Raw genomic sequence first — 16019 nt, forward strand, 5'->3', positions numbered from 1 at the left:
GAGGTAGATATATATATATATACATTAATTACTATTTTCTTTAGCCTTCGTTACCTCTCAAATAAATGCATAATTACGGAATTTTAGTTGAAATAAGTTTCCTAACAGGACCACAAAATGATCAATTGTAGTTTAATAGTAAATACAAAGTAGCATTCGAAGCGTCTATCTAAAACAAATTTAAAAAAAACGAGCAAAAAATAATATTTAAAAGTATATGGCATTTTAAAATCTTTCTGGGAAGGGATTGTTGAAATTTTAATAATCAATAAGATAATAAATTCTTAAAACTGGATTAAGATTTTTTTACTAAATTTGAGTTTCTGTATAGGCAACTGTGTTTAAAAAAGAAGGAAATAGAAAAGTGAATTAATTTATTTGTTTTTTAGTCTCTGTTAGTAAAGCGTTCGAGTAGTGAAGATTAAAACTCAGAACGATATTATTTTTTATTTAATTTTTTTCTCCAAGTGCTATTATTTAGTAATAAAAAACGGTTTTGAATTATTGATTCAACCAACATTTATTATAGATGTAAGCAAATAGATATTGAATAGTTTTTTTCACATCACTTTTTCATATAAATTCGTAACTCAATTACAATTTCATATAAAAAAAATTCAGAAACTGTAATTCAATAGATAAAGTTTCTAATCTCTATAGAGTATTTTTGCAAGGTAGATTATACACGAATTTTTTAAATGGTTTACTTAATAAAAGTTCATAAAAATTGAATTCCAAAAATAATATTACTAAAGTATTTATTGTGTGTTTTAATCCTTGGTTCTAGATCCTTTCTCGTGTATCAAGAGGAACACAAATGTTAAAATTAATGCACGGACAAAATATTCAACTTCAGGTTTTTTTTCTCCCACATTGAAGAAAATTTAATATGTATTTTATACCAAACTTTTCCATTCAACTAGTCACTTCTAGCAGCCAACTTAATAACCTTCAAAAGTATTTTGTACAACATTTAAATTTCAATCGTTATTTATTCAAATGTACAACACACTGTATTTAAATATTCTAGTTTTTCAAGACCTTCTCATTCTCCTCTCAATCCATAACTTGAGTATCGTATAATAAATATTTACTATTGCTTAAACACTACAAAAGCTCCTACATCGTTATATTGTTAAATCAATGTACGACACCATAACAGCTTTTATGTTACAATTTTTTACAATTTTGGAACACAAAACTAAATCTAAACATTACTTAATTTCAATCATTTCTTAAGTTTAATTTCTATGAAAATGCGAAAGTAATCTAAGTAAAAATTTACCGTATAACCAAATAATTATTTCAAGAGTGAACATGCACTCCAAAAAAGTTTAGTGCTTATTTTTATTATACCTAAAAAGTATTAAAATTTTAATCTAAATTTATAACAAAGGTTTTGACTGTACAATACAAAAACTTCTCGAAAATATGAAAACAATATCTATGATCATGCATTATTCCAACATATTTTTGACACATTTTATGAAAAAGAAAACCCAAAATATTTTATTCATTTTTTGACCTACAGTATATTTCTTTCAGAAAGTAAATTATACATATATTTTATTTCAAAAAAATTATAATATTTAAGTAATTTAGCAATTTTTATAAGAAATTATTCTATCTCTATATACAGTTATTTAAATATTTCTTTATTTTGTCGAAGTGGCCCTTTTTAATTACATTATTTTTAATTATTTAATTAGAATATCCTCAAAATAAGCTGATTATTGTTTAATTCTCTAAAGATTCGCATTTTCTAACTGTTTTCTTATAATGATTAAGTTTTAAGCTATCAATTTGCCTTTTCACAAAAAGTATTGAAAAGTACTGATTGCAGCAAAATAAGATACATTTATTTTCGAGTTAGTTTATATTTTATTTTATGATAATGTTTACGCATTTTGTCTTATATTTGTAATAAAAAATAACTTGTCATAAAAATTGAAAACACCTTTTAAGTTCAATAAATACCTAATCTGTGTTCAAAGAAAGTTTATTTGTAGAAAGTTTTTATGCATCTTTTCTAAAAAATATTTTTAAAAAAATTATTTTTTTTGGAAATACATAAAAAGAACTTTTCACAAAACATAGCTGCAGACTTTATGAACTACGCTTTTGCGTAATGAACTACTATAACAATTTTCTTCAAAAATTTTATAGATTGAGTTAAGTGTTTAAACTAAAAGAATCAATAGCAAATATTATTAAATATATCATGAATAATTATGACATTTCAACAGAATAACGCATCTTGATCATTTAAATAAATTGAAATTTGAGTTAACATGTCATATTTCATAATAAATCCATATGGGATGAATTAAAATTTTAGAACTTCCTGCTTTAATATCAGCTTTCATTATGTCAATACGCTTCTGTTCTGTTTTTAACCAAAATTTATTAAGCTAAATTGCATATAGCGAACCGGAAAAAAACATGATTTGAAAACAAATTTACGATACGAAACGTTAATTTTTAAAATATTATGCAGCTAATATAAAAAGTATTTCTATAATCATAGCAAACTAGAACAAATAAAGTCCATTTTCTACAATGAAACACTTAAATAGAGGTAACTCCCCGAAATATTCATGTGCTGATGCACATTCTATATTTAATGATCATATATTTCAATATAATGAAGAATGAATGGTTTTCTAATGATATCTGTGCATTTATATTGACCAGAAAATTACTAGGCATGATTCAGTTTTCCCAAGTGAATATTCAGATTTGTTTGATTGTTATCAGTATAAAACTCTAAAATAGTTATTGAGATATTGTTTACCAGTAAAATATTTCTTTATTCTAAATTTAACAGTAATAGCTGTATGTTTATTTATCATAATTTCTAAATATTACACTTGTAATTTTAATTCATATACCATAAATACTTGAAATTAAATTTGGTTTTTCTTTATTGTTAAGCAATCCTATGATATTAACTAAGTGCGAAATATTTTATGATAGACAATTTTAAATATATATCTAAATCTAGTTACTGTATAATAACGTTTTTGCAGCTATTAAACGTGGTGTGGAATTAACTTTTCGCTATACTACCATATTATTTCATTGATGAAAAATATTTAACTAGTTCTTGTAAACAAAAATTAAATAGGATTTTAAAAAAACGAATTTTCCTATTAAGTTACAATGGTAACCAAGCACAATCATTAGAAATAAATTTCATCCCAATAATATCATGACCTAAATCTGTAAAATCAAATTTATGTGAATGCAATAAAACATTTTTTTTTTAAATTTTAATTGATTTTTTTTAATTCAGCAATAGCAATATGTTTATTATTAAGAAATAAAATTGTAACAATCGCGCATGTTAGTAAGTAATGCTATCAAGGAACCCAATCCCCTAGTTTTATACAATTAGTAACATTCATGCTTTGCTTGCAATAGTATAGAAACTTAAAAATTCAACGCAACTCTGGTGATTAAGCATTTTTAACTAAGCTGAAACCACTAATAAGTGTGTAAAGTGTGTTTCCTTGCAGTGGAAGTCCTAACAAGGAAAAGCAGATTTCTTGGTTGTGAAAATAATCATGCGTTACACCTTATATAGATGGATACTGAATTAGTTTGTAGATATGTTTCTGTGAAAAGCCAAAATTGGAGGTCCAATGAATGTCCTACACGTGTGCTAAATATCATAATTTCTTACGTACACTGGGAAATCTCGACATTCAACATGCACTGATATGGAAAATTTAATCATTTGTTTTCTTTTTTCCCTTACATTGATAAATGTCGATATTCAACATACACTAACATTGAATCATGAGAATTAAATTAGCCTGATTTCACTTTTACATCAAGAAATTTTCACATTAAGCATTCACTTAGGCGACATGTTATATTAGTACTTTTAGCCTAAATGTACTAATAAAGCACCCCCCTCTCAGACACTCTCTCTCTCTTACTCCCTCTCCCTCCCTCCCTTTCTGTCTCTTTCATTGCGTACTCACGTTGGCAAAAATTGATATTCAGCAAGCACTTACATTGAATGATAAGAAAATAATGCTTTTTTTAATGTCATTAAGTCTTACTCCCATAAATAAATATTGACATTCATCAGGCTCTGAGAGCTAATGTTGAATCAGTTCATTCGTCTAGTATCCTACTTATATGTTCAATTGTAGATATTGACAAGCACTAAGAGTTACGGGTGGTAAAAAATAAAATTTCTTTAATATCGTTATTTCTCATTTATATCATCAAATTTCGTCATTACGTTTTGTTTCACTTTCTATTGAAACAGGTAAATATGGACAATCAACGAACATCCCAAATAAGTGTTAAAAACGAAATTTTCTTAATTATGATTATTTCTCGCACACATCTGCAAATGCTGACAATTAGCATTTACTGAGTTGAATAAAAAATTTTAATCAATATCAAAATCTCTTCTTTATATTAGCATAAGTCAGCATTTAGTTTTCAGTAATGGTAGAGATGTAAAAAGCTTGTATGCAACATTTACAATAATGCATGTTGGCAAAAGTAAAAAACATTGATATATAAAACCCCACGTTAGCGAATGCAACAATGCAGTTTCTAACAGATATTTGTCAGATTTTGAACTATGTCTCTTACTAGTAATATGTCTCTTACTGTAGTTTTGAGATCATTGATATCGATAAAGATAGCACATTTTAAAGTCATGCATTTCAAATTTAGCACATGTGAAACAATTTAATAATCACTGCATGTCGAAAAACTCTTTGCCAGAGCATGAATCTCTAATTTTATTATAATTACGCCATTTAAAGTGACCTTTTTTCCCTAAAGCAATGTTTTTGTTTATACAAAGAATCTTCAATTAAATTTTTTTAGGTGTGTAAAGGTGTCTTTGAAATCCTTTATAGTTAAATTTTTTAATTATTTTACATAAAATATTGCATATGTGACTAGACGGTTACCTTACAAACTTTCTCCACCGATTAGCATTAAACCTGAATTAATATTTCGTTTACCTTAGTCCATTTTACTCCATTTACCTTAACCTCTATATATTCAATAAGTAGAACTATCCATATAAATCGTATTTTCATGAGCCTTATTTTTACTACAGCTCTCCTTTCGTTAAGAAAATTGTAATAAGTGAAATACTTTTGTGATTTTGCACAAATATAATGTGACATAGTTTTTTTTTTTAATATTTAAAATTGTCACTGCACATCAAATGGGATAAACAAAAAGCAATTTTCTGGTCAATTAGGTGCAAAAATATACATTTAACATGATTTTGGTTTAATTTTAATCAGGAACACGACTCTTAGAATGTTAAACCATATTTATGAATTAGAATGTTTAGAAATTTTACTAATATATTTAAGAGTCATAATTATCTAGTATATTACATTGCTTATAGAGAACTTTTTATTGTTTATATTTTATAGTAATTCTATAATCATCTTTAAACCACTTAAAATCCATGAAGTTGTTACAATCTAAGCAATTTAAATTTTCTCTATGTTAAAAATTCATAAGAGCCTCCGTTGTTTCGAATGATCAACTTTGCGTTACTCTCTGATTTTGTTTCGCAGTAAAAAGCTGTAAAACTTGGAAGCGTGAGAGTATAACTGCAGGCAGAAAAATTTATCAAAAATGGGATGGAATAAAAGCCCTTAACAATCGGTAGTTATTTCGAGAATTATAAACAAATATAATTATAGTTTTAAAAAAATACCACAAGAGCCGTGCAGTCCAGAGAATTTTCAAACACAGAATTGCTGTTTGACCTTCTAAAAGGTCTTCGCTTATGAACTTACAAAGACGGGTTGCTTTTTTTTCTCTTCTTTTAAAAGATGCGCAATTTATATATTAAAACAAGTTATTTTTCTTCCAAGATTAAGCCCACATTTTTTTGCCAAGATTAAGTACATCATTTGTGAGAATAGCAAATATTTCCATTCAATTATGTAACTGTTTTTTTATTGCAAAAAGAATTTGTGCTACTATAAAAGGTAACATTTAATTCATATAAAACTACTCTGCTGACAAAAACTATCCTCAGAGGTAGTTAAATCAATGGTTAGAATCATGTTTCCGTTAGAAAAATACAGGAGGTTTTCACGTTTTGGCAACTCTCTGGAAGATAAGTTTGTCTTAATACTTGTCTTTATAATTGGATTCAGACTTGTATGAAATAAGATCTACATTAAATTAGAGTTGTAATTAAAAGTATTAAAAGATTTTAAAAAAATTTCTACAGAATGATATATTTTATTTTTTGCTTAATAACTATATTAAATTAACAAACATTTGTTTGTCCTCAAGGAAAATTTTCAATATTTTATGGAGAAACTATGATTATTTCGGAGCAATTATGGTGTTTGATATAAGGAGAAAACAGAGGGTAAAGCCCCTTTGTCTATTGAAAATATACAAAAAATTAATTGATTGTTTTAGTTTGTTGAATAACTATTTTGTCAATCATTATTTCCTCAGAAAAAAACTGCTTGGAATTGTGCGATTTCAAAATAAGTTTTGGAATTGTGTGATGCTGTGAAATATGGCAATAGTATTTTTATTTAATTTTTTGATAATTGCTATCTAATTACATAAAAAAAATCAAATTTTATAATATAACTCTGAAAAAGTTATTTTGGAATTAAATTTCTTTAATGTAGAGTAAACTGAAAAATAGAAATAAAATATTCGTTGATAATATGATTTCGAGATATGTTATAATTGACAAACTAAGTATGCTTGTTTCAGTAATTTTACAATTTTAACTTATACCTATTAAACATTGCAACTTCAATAACTAATCAAATTACTGTTATTTTAAAGTAGAAAGTTTAAAAAAGATCGAAAGTGTATAAAATGATAAAATAATTCAACGAATTGTTGAAACCATCCAAAATTTAAAAGCTTATTTCAATTATTGAAAGATTAAGATAATGTTTCCTTTAAATCCTTCCGAAAATAATGATTTTCTTTAAAATTATCTTAAATCTGATATTGACTTAATGTTAAACTATTTATATAACCTTTACATCAACTTTAAAGAAATATATTTAAATGCTTTAAACCAATAACTTTTAACTTTTGAAATCAACAAATTCTTTTTTTTAATGATTTTTTTTCAAACTTCCTATATTATTACAACGCCACTCTCTTATACTTAATATTCTCCATAATTTCACCAAGTATGTAACAACTTAGAAAAATATTTATTTATCAAATCTAATTTTTATTTGAACTATACATAATTTTGTAACTTTTAAACTTACTTTTCAACCGATTTTTTTTTTTATATTTTAAGCCAAAAGCTCTTATTGTTCAAAACCAATGAATTCTCTCATTTTATTTATGTCAACTTACTATATTTGCAAAAGTAGATCAACAAGATCTAAAAGTTACTCATTAGAGAAATAAAGAGATTGCTTAATGCATCGATATAAATTGCTACATAATAATTAAGGGAATAGTAAAAATTTCTATGTTAAATTGAGTTTCAAAAAATAAATAAGCACTGGTTTTAGATAGTCGGATTTCATGCTAATCCTTGATGTTAATATTTATATCATATTTATGTTTTTGACTTTAATTGAGATCAGGTAGCATTTTACTTTAAAACTTGATCCTCGACCATTCTGTAGTTTCAAAATCACGCGACTATGAGTAGGTAATTAATATTTAAGTAAATTTGTTATATGTTATTTAAACTCCACAATTTTATCTATGAGAAATTGGAGGGAAACTAACAAAACTGTCGCAATACCTTTATTTGCTTTTGTCACCCAAACTTCAAACAGACCGCTACAAATCATTCCGACAGCATCAGCTGTTAGTATTATTCCCACAAGGCATTGCGCCAACTCTTCCTCTTCCCCCAAAACGCCCAATGACTAAGTAAAGCATGTCAGTTGTGAACAAACCCACCACCAGTTAACAAAGATATTATCACCCCAATCCCATTATAATTTTTGTTTTCTTAGGTCAAGACCGTGATCCTCCTCTTCAACGTCTTAATAATGTCATCGCATCCTCATCTTTAGCCAGGGCATCGTGATATATAACTGATCATTTCGGAAGATCAAGAGCAATTATAAAAGAGTAACTATTCTACATTTACACTAAACTACAGAAAAAGTCGATTTTTTGTGTGCTTACCTTTTTTTTTGGAAATAAGTGGACGGCCCTTTAAGTTGGAATTTTCACGATTCTAGGAGAATGCTGCTTTTTGTGTGTTTGATTCAAATAAGCAACGTGGAGAGTTAAAGATGTGTAGGCGGTTGTTTGCGATCGCTCACTTTTTCGTAAGTTTTTGTCGTTATGGGGGGAGGAGGAACCGGCAGTTGTAGTTAACCGTTTATAACCGTCGCCCTACCAGTACATTGGCTTGACTCAGAGAATCGAGCATCGATTTTTACCTCCGACATCTACCCCGACACAGCAATGTTTTGGATTAAACCCTGCCATCTATCGGCAGTCAGAGGAGTTTAGAAGTTCAATAAATATCACGTGTAGCGGGAAAGCCGAGTTGTAGGTAGGGATCGTTGAAAGGGAATTGCTGAGAAGCGAAATTAGGAAAAAGGGCAAAGGACTTAAAAGAACAACGTTGAGGGAAAAACCGATAATTTGGAACAAAAAGAATATCGAGAACTGTTTTGAATGAGTGGATTTATAAAGTGAAATAAAAATTTATTTTTCGAAGGTTACATCGATTCTGTTTCTGATTTAAAACAAATTAGATTTGCTTATAAAAAATATACATTTTGTTTGTCTTCAACATTTATTTTTTAATAAAAACTAGAAAGGTTTTTTTTTCTCCTGAAACTATTAAATTTAAATATGATGGGATAAAAATTAATCCGGCAACTCAATTCCATATCAAACAATTAAAAATCTTAATGTTAGTTTTCGTTTTATTAATTTTATCCTTAACTATTGGAAATTACTTTGACAATAGTAAAGTTTTAACAATGTTTTAACATAACTAATAAAAATAAAGATCATATATGTTCATATTAAATTAAATTTAGTTTAGATATTAGATCATATTAGATTTTTTCGCTTTTTTTATAAAAATATTAGTGATTGTTGAAACAGCATTTAAATATTAAGTCGTACCAACAAGATTTAAAGAAAAAGTATCTTGTACAGAATTAAGGATTTTTTTTATCATGGTTTAATTTTTCTAAAGTCAATTCCGAGAACTTATTAGAAATTTTCCAATATTTTAAACTATATCATTTTTTAAGTTTCAGTCTGTAACAATTTTTATAAGTTGACAATGCATTAATAAATTGTAAATTCATTAAAATTATATTTCATAATAAAGCAAGAGTATAAATGCAATTAAAGTGATTTTTTAAACAAAAATTTTAAATTTAACTTCTATTTAAACAAAATCACTTCTAAAAAGACTAAATTGACTGATTTATTTATATTTTTAAATAATTTCCTTTTTTACTTATTTAGTTATTTTTAAGAGTTAAAAATCAAAATTTTCATTGCATGTGAATATTTTTAACCTAACTGAAATGTTTTGAATGTTAGAATTTTCGTTTCCAGAAAGCAATTATTATTCTAGTTATGCTAAATCTTATAGAAAAAATATTAAAAAAGCAATAAGATATTATGTCCTCTGTCTTAAATCTATGAAGCGTCTTCTTATGACATTGAAATAACTCCTCATCTTGTCACTATTTACATTTTTACTTCCTTAGTTTCATAATTTAATTTAAAAACAATTGGATTTCGAACGTCTATAATAACTATAAAATGGACATAAAATTATTACTCTGTCCAACGCGATTTGATGAATAGAAAGCTTTAACAGATCTATCTAAATTGTCTGATAGATATAAGCTGATCTATCTAAATTTTCTGATCTATCTGAATTGTCTGATTATCTTAACTGATTTATCTAAATTGATAACTGCGTAAATGTACACATTTTTCTTCTATCAGCTTTACTATATACACAAGTTTTATGCTGGGAACCCTAATGTTTTTACGTTTAATTTCAAATTACAAAACAACAATTTTTCTCAGTAAATTCTCTTTTTAATGAATCGTTGTAACTTTTTTAAATACATCAGATTTTGGGGCAAATTCAGTAGCGAAGCTAAAATCATAAAGTTAGAATTTAAAAGAAAAACGGCCTTAAACATTAATATTTTTACAGACATTTACAATGAATTAAGTGTTTGAAATCAGCATACCAAATATGGCCAAAATTCGTTTAATAATTCTATGAGCATATTTTGCAAAGCTATGAAATTTGCATTTTCTGCAATTCTAAATTGCTGAAAGTAAGGCTGATAGACAAAGGATGTTTGCACATTTGAAATCAGCACTCTAACCATAGCCAAAATCAAATATAAAAAATCTCAGATACTAAACAGTGTGTTGAAATGGGTATTGATTGTGCAATACGTATGCTTGAATGCGTTCTTGACTTAATAGGAAAAAAATTCGTTGATCGATAAATAAATGTATCTTAAAAATTCGAGTTCACATTTAGATTCACAGCTCCAAATGTTGCTAAAAAACCTAGGCATATTTATATCTGTTAAAATTAAGAGATCGCTTCGAAAAAGTTTCAGTTTCAGTGTTTGAACATAATTTCTATCGCGTTAAGTATTAAGTGATAAATCGTCATTTCATATTTCGGATGTCAGGGCATTTTTTTCATTAACATTAACTTTAACCAAAGTGTTAAAAAAGAATTTAAATATGTTCAATTGCATAGATTATTCTTATCTTTCCAAACAATCGTGTATTTTAAACAATGCTTCAGTAAACCAAATGGATTGACAGAAAAAGTATATGGGTGATGTTTAGTATGTATTCCGAATGTTATGTAACCGTAGTTCTGAGCACAAAATTGTTATCACTTCATATTCATTATTTTTATTACTTAATAAAATATTTCATTTAATTTTATCACAAAACTGTCCAGACAATTCTTACCATCAGCGTAAAATGCTGTTTGCTTTAATTTTATAAGTAGGCATAAATTATGAGAATTAATTCAAATTTTCATAAAATTAGAATTTTTTCCAGTAAAAATTTCTTTTTCATATGTATATAAAAAGAAGTAAGAACCTATATATGCATAGGGTAAACTAACCAGTGAAGGAACACTTAACCTTCGCTTGCCTTTTAAAAAATCATATTAATTTCAAAATTCGTAATTTTAGTTAAATGACAGTGTCAACACATTTGTTACTAATTGCAAATTATGTAAAAATATTGTAGATAACTTGCATAATATTGTTTTAAAGTCTTGGAGGTTCAAATAACAAGTAGTAAGAGGACCAAGTGAAGAAACAGCTCTTACCAGTGAAGGAACATAAAATTACCCAGTAAAGGAACACTTAATTTTGGTTATTTTTTAATGCTCTTTATGAATTTATAAGCCATACAAATATTTAAAAACAGGCCTATTCTTGAAATTATAACATATAAATACTTGGAAAATGTTAACTTTTTTTTGTAATCATGAATTGAAAATTAAAGCGTAAACATATTAACACATACTGTTCCTTTACTGGGAAATCTATGTCCAGTAAAGGAACATGCCTGCTCCCTCACCGGTTAGAAGTTGTTTTTCGTATTTTTAACATACGTTTGATGCGGAACATCACTAAAGGTACAAGGAAATTAAAGTTTATATTTTATTTTCATTAACTTAGAAAAAAACCAGTAAAGGAACACTTCCTTCGCTGGTTTTTCACTGTTTGATGATCCAGTGAATAAACACCCCCTTATCTCAGTAGTTTATTATGCTATGATGCTTAAAAAAAATAAAACTTAACTTCAATAACTATATTTTGATTTCTCTTTTTCACATAAAGAAAAATAAAACTATTACATGCAATTAATTCCACTTCAAACATATAAATACAAACACTCACCTTATAATTTTTTCAAAGAAACAAGGTGTTGTAGAGATAATAACAAATTCAAAAATTTTTCCAGAGAAGTCTATTTGACCCAGGGCTAAAGAGAATAGAAGGGCTGGTTCACTCCATTGAAGTATCTCTTGCCGCGCCGATCCTCCGACGTCACTCTAGTGACGTCACTTTGTTAGGAACTTTCTAGAGTAAATACATCTGTGCTGTGTATCAAATGTCCATGAAGAAACTGACGTTCAATAACGTTCTCCTTTCATAGAAAGGAAATTGTAGAAGTTTTCTTGAAACCAATGTGCCGAAGAAACTGGAAAACTTACACATTCCTTATTGCATAGACAGAAAATGGAAATGTCGCTCACTAAAGAATATATTACATATCTTTCTCCAGTTAGACAGGATATTCTCATTTCGTTTACGAAATTCTTCTGAAATGGTTTATTTTCTAAGTACTTCCATTAGATGTTGGTTTAGTGTTTTTTACGTTATTTGTTTAGAAATCAGTTGATATTTTCGCTAAATGTGTGGTACAGAAGGANTTTTGAACTATGTTTATGAACGGAAATAATGTGTTAATTACGTAAAGTTTGAAGGCTAATAACCAGAAAAAGTCTAACTTATTTTTACAAGAGAAAGATGCAAAGTTATCATATCTTTGCTTGCGATCTCCGAGATCTGTAGACACAGTGACGTCATGAGGAGGGAAATCGTAGCTTCAGCTCTAAGAGCGGAGTGAACTAGCCCTTGTATTCTCTTTAGCCCTGTATTTGACCAGGTAATCCAAAACATTGTTAGAAGACTTCCTATTTTTTGGCAGTAAGCTATTGTTACCAATCAATCTGAAGAGAAACTTTCAAATTCTTATTTTTAATTAGTATATATGAATTGTTCCTTCACTGGGTAGTGTTCCTTCACTGGTTGGTTTACCCTACCAGGAATTCTTAAAATGATAGGTTATTTAAAAAAAATTGATATTTCTCAAGAAATAATAAAGAAGGATATAAAATTTAATTTAATACTATGCATCAATACTCTATATAGAATAAATTCAATATTAGAATCTACTTTAAAAGTACACGGTTGCTTGAATTTTTTATTAAAATCTCATAAATAAACATTAAATGACTAATATATGATAAAAGCTTATGCCGAAGAGTTTAAATCCTTTTTTTAAGTAATAGTTATGATAATAGTATGCGTCTAGTCACAAAGGAAGTGTTAATAGAAGGAAGTGTTTGTAGTTGAGACAGTGCTTTATTTTATTAAGAAGTAGTCCCTTATCAAATGCGTCGAAAGCCCCAAGAAGTCTTTACTTTATAATTAAATAAAAGAATTGAAATATGAAGTATGTTATAAGACATGTTGATAAAGCAAGCGCTTTTATAAAGAAAACATCTTTTATGATTTACATATACATTTAAATTGTGCTATTTCTATAAAATCAAGAAGCAAATATTCTTTTCCATAAGAATTTTAAATCTTTAAGTTCTATTTAAAAAACCTCTGTTTGAATATTTCGACTTTTAAAACTGAATAATAACAATCGTAAAAAATTTTAAAGTGTCCAGTACTTGAAAAATACTTGGAATTTCGAACTAGTTCTACATTTTTAAATTTATTTTTTTTAATAATTTCTAAAGTTTAAAATTAGATGTTTTTGAAATCATGACGTAAAAGTTGATAGACATTACAGATGCTTTGTAAGGGACAGCTCTTGATAGAGTTGTGAAATTTAGCAAAATTAAAATGAGTAATTTTCTGGTCTGAATGCAGCAAAGTTCTTATAACATTTAATTGGAATCTATGGTTACTGAAATTTCAAGAGTTATTTTTTGGAGCTTTTTGCTTTTATCATTTCATTTATCTCATCATATTAATTTTGTTTTGAGCAGAGTTTTTCCCAAATTTCAAGAGTAAAAAGCAAATATTTTTAATATGAGAATCTACCGGGGATCCCTTATCATGACTCTTTTATAAAATAGCGGAGAATTAAAAACTCAAATGTTCTGTATAATACATACGTAATACTCAAAAGATAATCAGTCATTTTATAGAAAAGATAATTAAAACTCTGTAAATTTATTTCACAGTTTTGAAAATGTAACGGGCGTTACATTTGAGTGGAATCCAATCCACCAAGATTTGATCAGAGAAAGTGTCAATTAATCAGACACTCTAATTTTTAGTACTGGGAATCGAACCCTGATCGGAGTCATAATAGACGAAACTTCTACTCAACCAAATGGATTGTTACTTACCTTTAAAATAAATAACTTTGAATAAATAATTTGAAATAGAGTCCCATTAGAGAAATGTGCTTGTAAAAACTGATATTTTCCGTAACTCTGTTAACAATAAATTTGCTTATGTGCATTTTAGTAAAAAATTGCGTAATTTCTATGTATTTCTTCAAACACCTTTTAAAATGTGCGAAGTACTTCACATGTTTATTTTTTCAATAAAGGAATATTACCCAGTATGATTCGAAATATCTACTCAGAAATATTAACTTCTTTTATCAAACTACAAATGTTACCATTCTAATAATACTTTTTTGTTGAATATAAATAGGAAAAGTAATATGGTCAAAAGTGCAAAAAAAGATTTGTTTCTTCTGGCTGTCAAAAAGATTTGAAAGATACTTTGTATGTCAATTTCTTTAGTATTGCTTTGTAATCAAAGTAGACTGCATTCGGCACAAATGTGCAGAAATCAAAGGTGGGTTTACAATCAAAAATCAGTTTAAAACGTAAAACTTAGTCTTTTCTTTAATGGCAATCCATGTAATGGTTATTCATTGCCTGATTTACCTGATGTAATGGCAATGGTAATCAAAATTTCAAAAATATCTAATTCCTTTACTAGAATATATTTTATTTTAAAAAAAAATTTAACTTCTTTGCAAAAAAAATAGATATAATTGCAAAACAATCACCACATTTGAATTGCAACTTTGATGATTATCAATTCTTATCATCAAACTCGAGTAATAGCTTTCAGTATTTCAATGATTATATAGTAATCTAACTAATAATATAATTATTTCGAAGTTACGTGCATAGCTCAGTTGTGTTATGGAGCAGCCAAAAATGTTATTGACAAAATCATAACACTATTTTGAAGTAATTTTAAATGTTGAATTTTTGAAGTGGTTTTTTATATAAATAAAAACATTTGCTCCAAAGTAAAAGTTTCGTCAAATCTTTATGAGGAGTCGGTAAGGCATATACCAATAATGCTAAAACTGACCTTTTTCGATGTACCTTTTGTTAGCATCCAAACAAGATATTGCTTCAGTTTTTTTCACTGAATATTTACATATACATATTTGCACTGAGATAACTGCTAACTAATATCTTTAACAGATTTTTTTTTAAATTATGAACTGAGAACTGTAATTTTTTTAAAAGCTTCACCATCTTTAAAAAAAACTTTCATAACCCAAAAAGTATTCCTGTTAACGGTAAGACACTGTCACTGCATACAGCTGATATAATCTCAAATATCCCCAAAGCACTTCAACGCCATAAAGTAGTTTCTTAGAAAAAGTACATAAAATAGGTCAGTTATAGCATTATTAATATATGCCCTATTGCATGCCCAAGCGACTCCCCTTAAGATTTTTTTCACCCTAATAATAGCCTAACAATTCCATTTTTCAAATATTAAAAATACAGGCATATTTTTAAATTAATTTACTATTTTAAACTTATGTAAGCGTCAAACTCAAGAGCACTGACTTTTAAATCAAATAAATTTAAATTAGAAATATGTGCTTCACTATATTTGATTAGCTCAAAATAATAATATTTAAAAGTTTCGTTTATTTAAGTACCTGTCTTCTAAAAATTTACACTTAATTTCAAAACTAGCATCCAATGCAGAAATCACTGTATTACTTTCAGGACTTCATATACACAGTTGGCCTTAACACATTGCAATAAAACCCAACTCCATGGCAGTTAAAGTGGCAATATTCTTTATCACACTAGCTATAAATATATTTTTAAAATTACCCAATTCATCAATTTCACTGCTAATTTTGAGATTGTAGGCAACTGAAGTTCTTTATTTTGAGTATCATTTGGAGTTTGAACTTATTTACTATCATTCATTATCATT

The 16019-nt window shown here is 27.2% G+C and overlaps 1 protein-coding gene across 1 annotated transcript in view; it reads right to left on the reverse strand.

Moving 5' to 3' along the window:
• The window catches only part of LOC107454174 (complexin), a 311862-nt gene extending 303436 nt beyond the window's left edge, over positions 1-8426 (reverse strand). The window contains exon 1 of the mRNA XM_016071265.4: positions 8146-8426. The gene's annotated coding sequence lies outside the window, so the exon portion shown is untranslated. The remainder of the gene's footprint in view (positions 1-8145) is intronic.
• Positions 8427-16019: the final 7593 nt, after the last annotated feature.

This window comes from Parasteatoda tepidariorum, chromosome 1 (assembly GCF_043381705.1).
Source record: "Parasteatoda tepidariorum isolate YZ-2023 chromosome 1, CAS_Ptep_4.0, whole genome shotgun sequence".
In the NCBI taxonomy this organism is placed as follows: domain Eukaryota; kingdom Metazoa; phylum Arthropoda; class Arachnida; order Araneae; family Theridiidae; genus Parasteatoda; species Parasteatoda tepidariorum.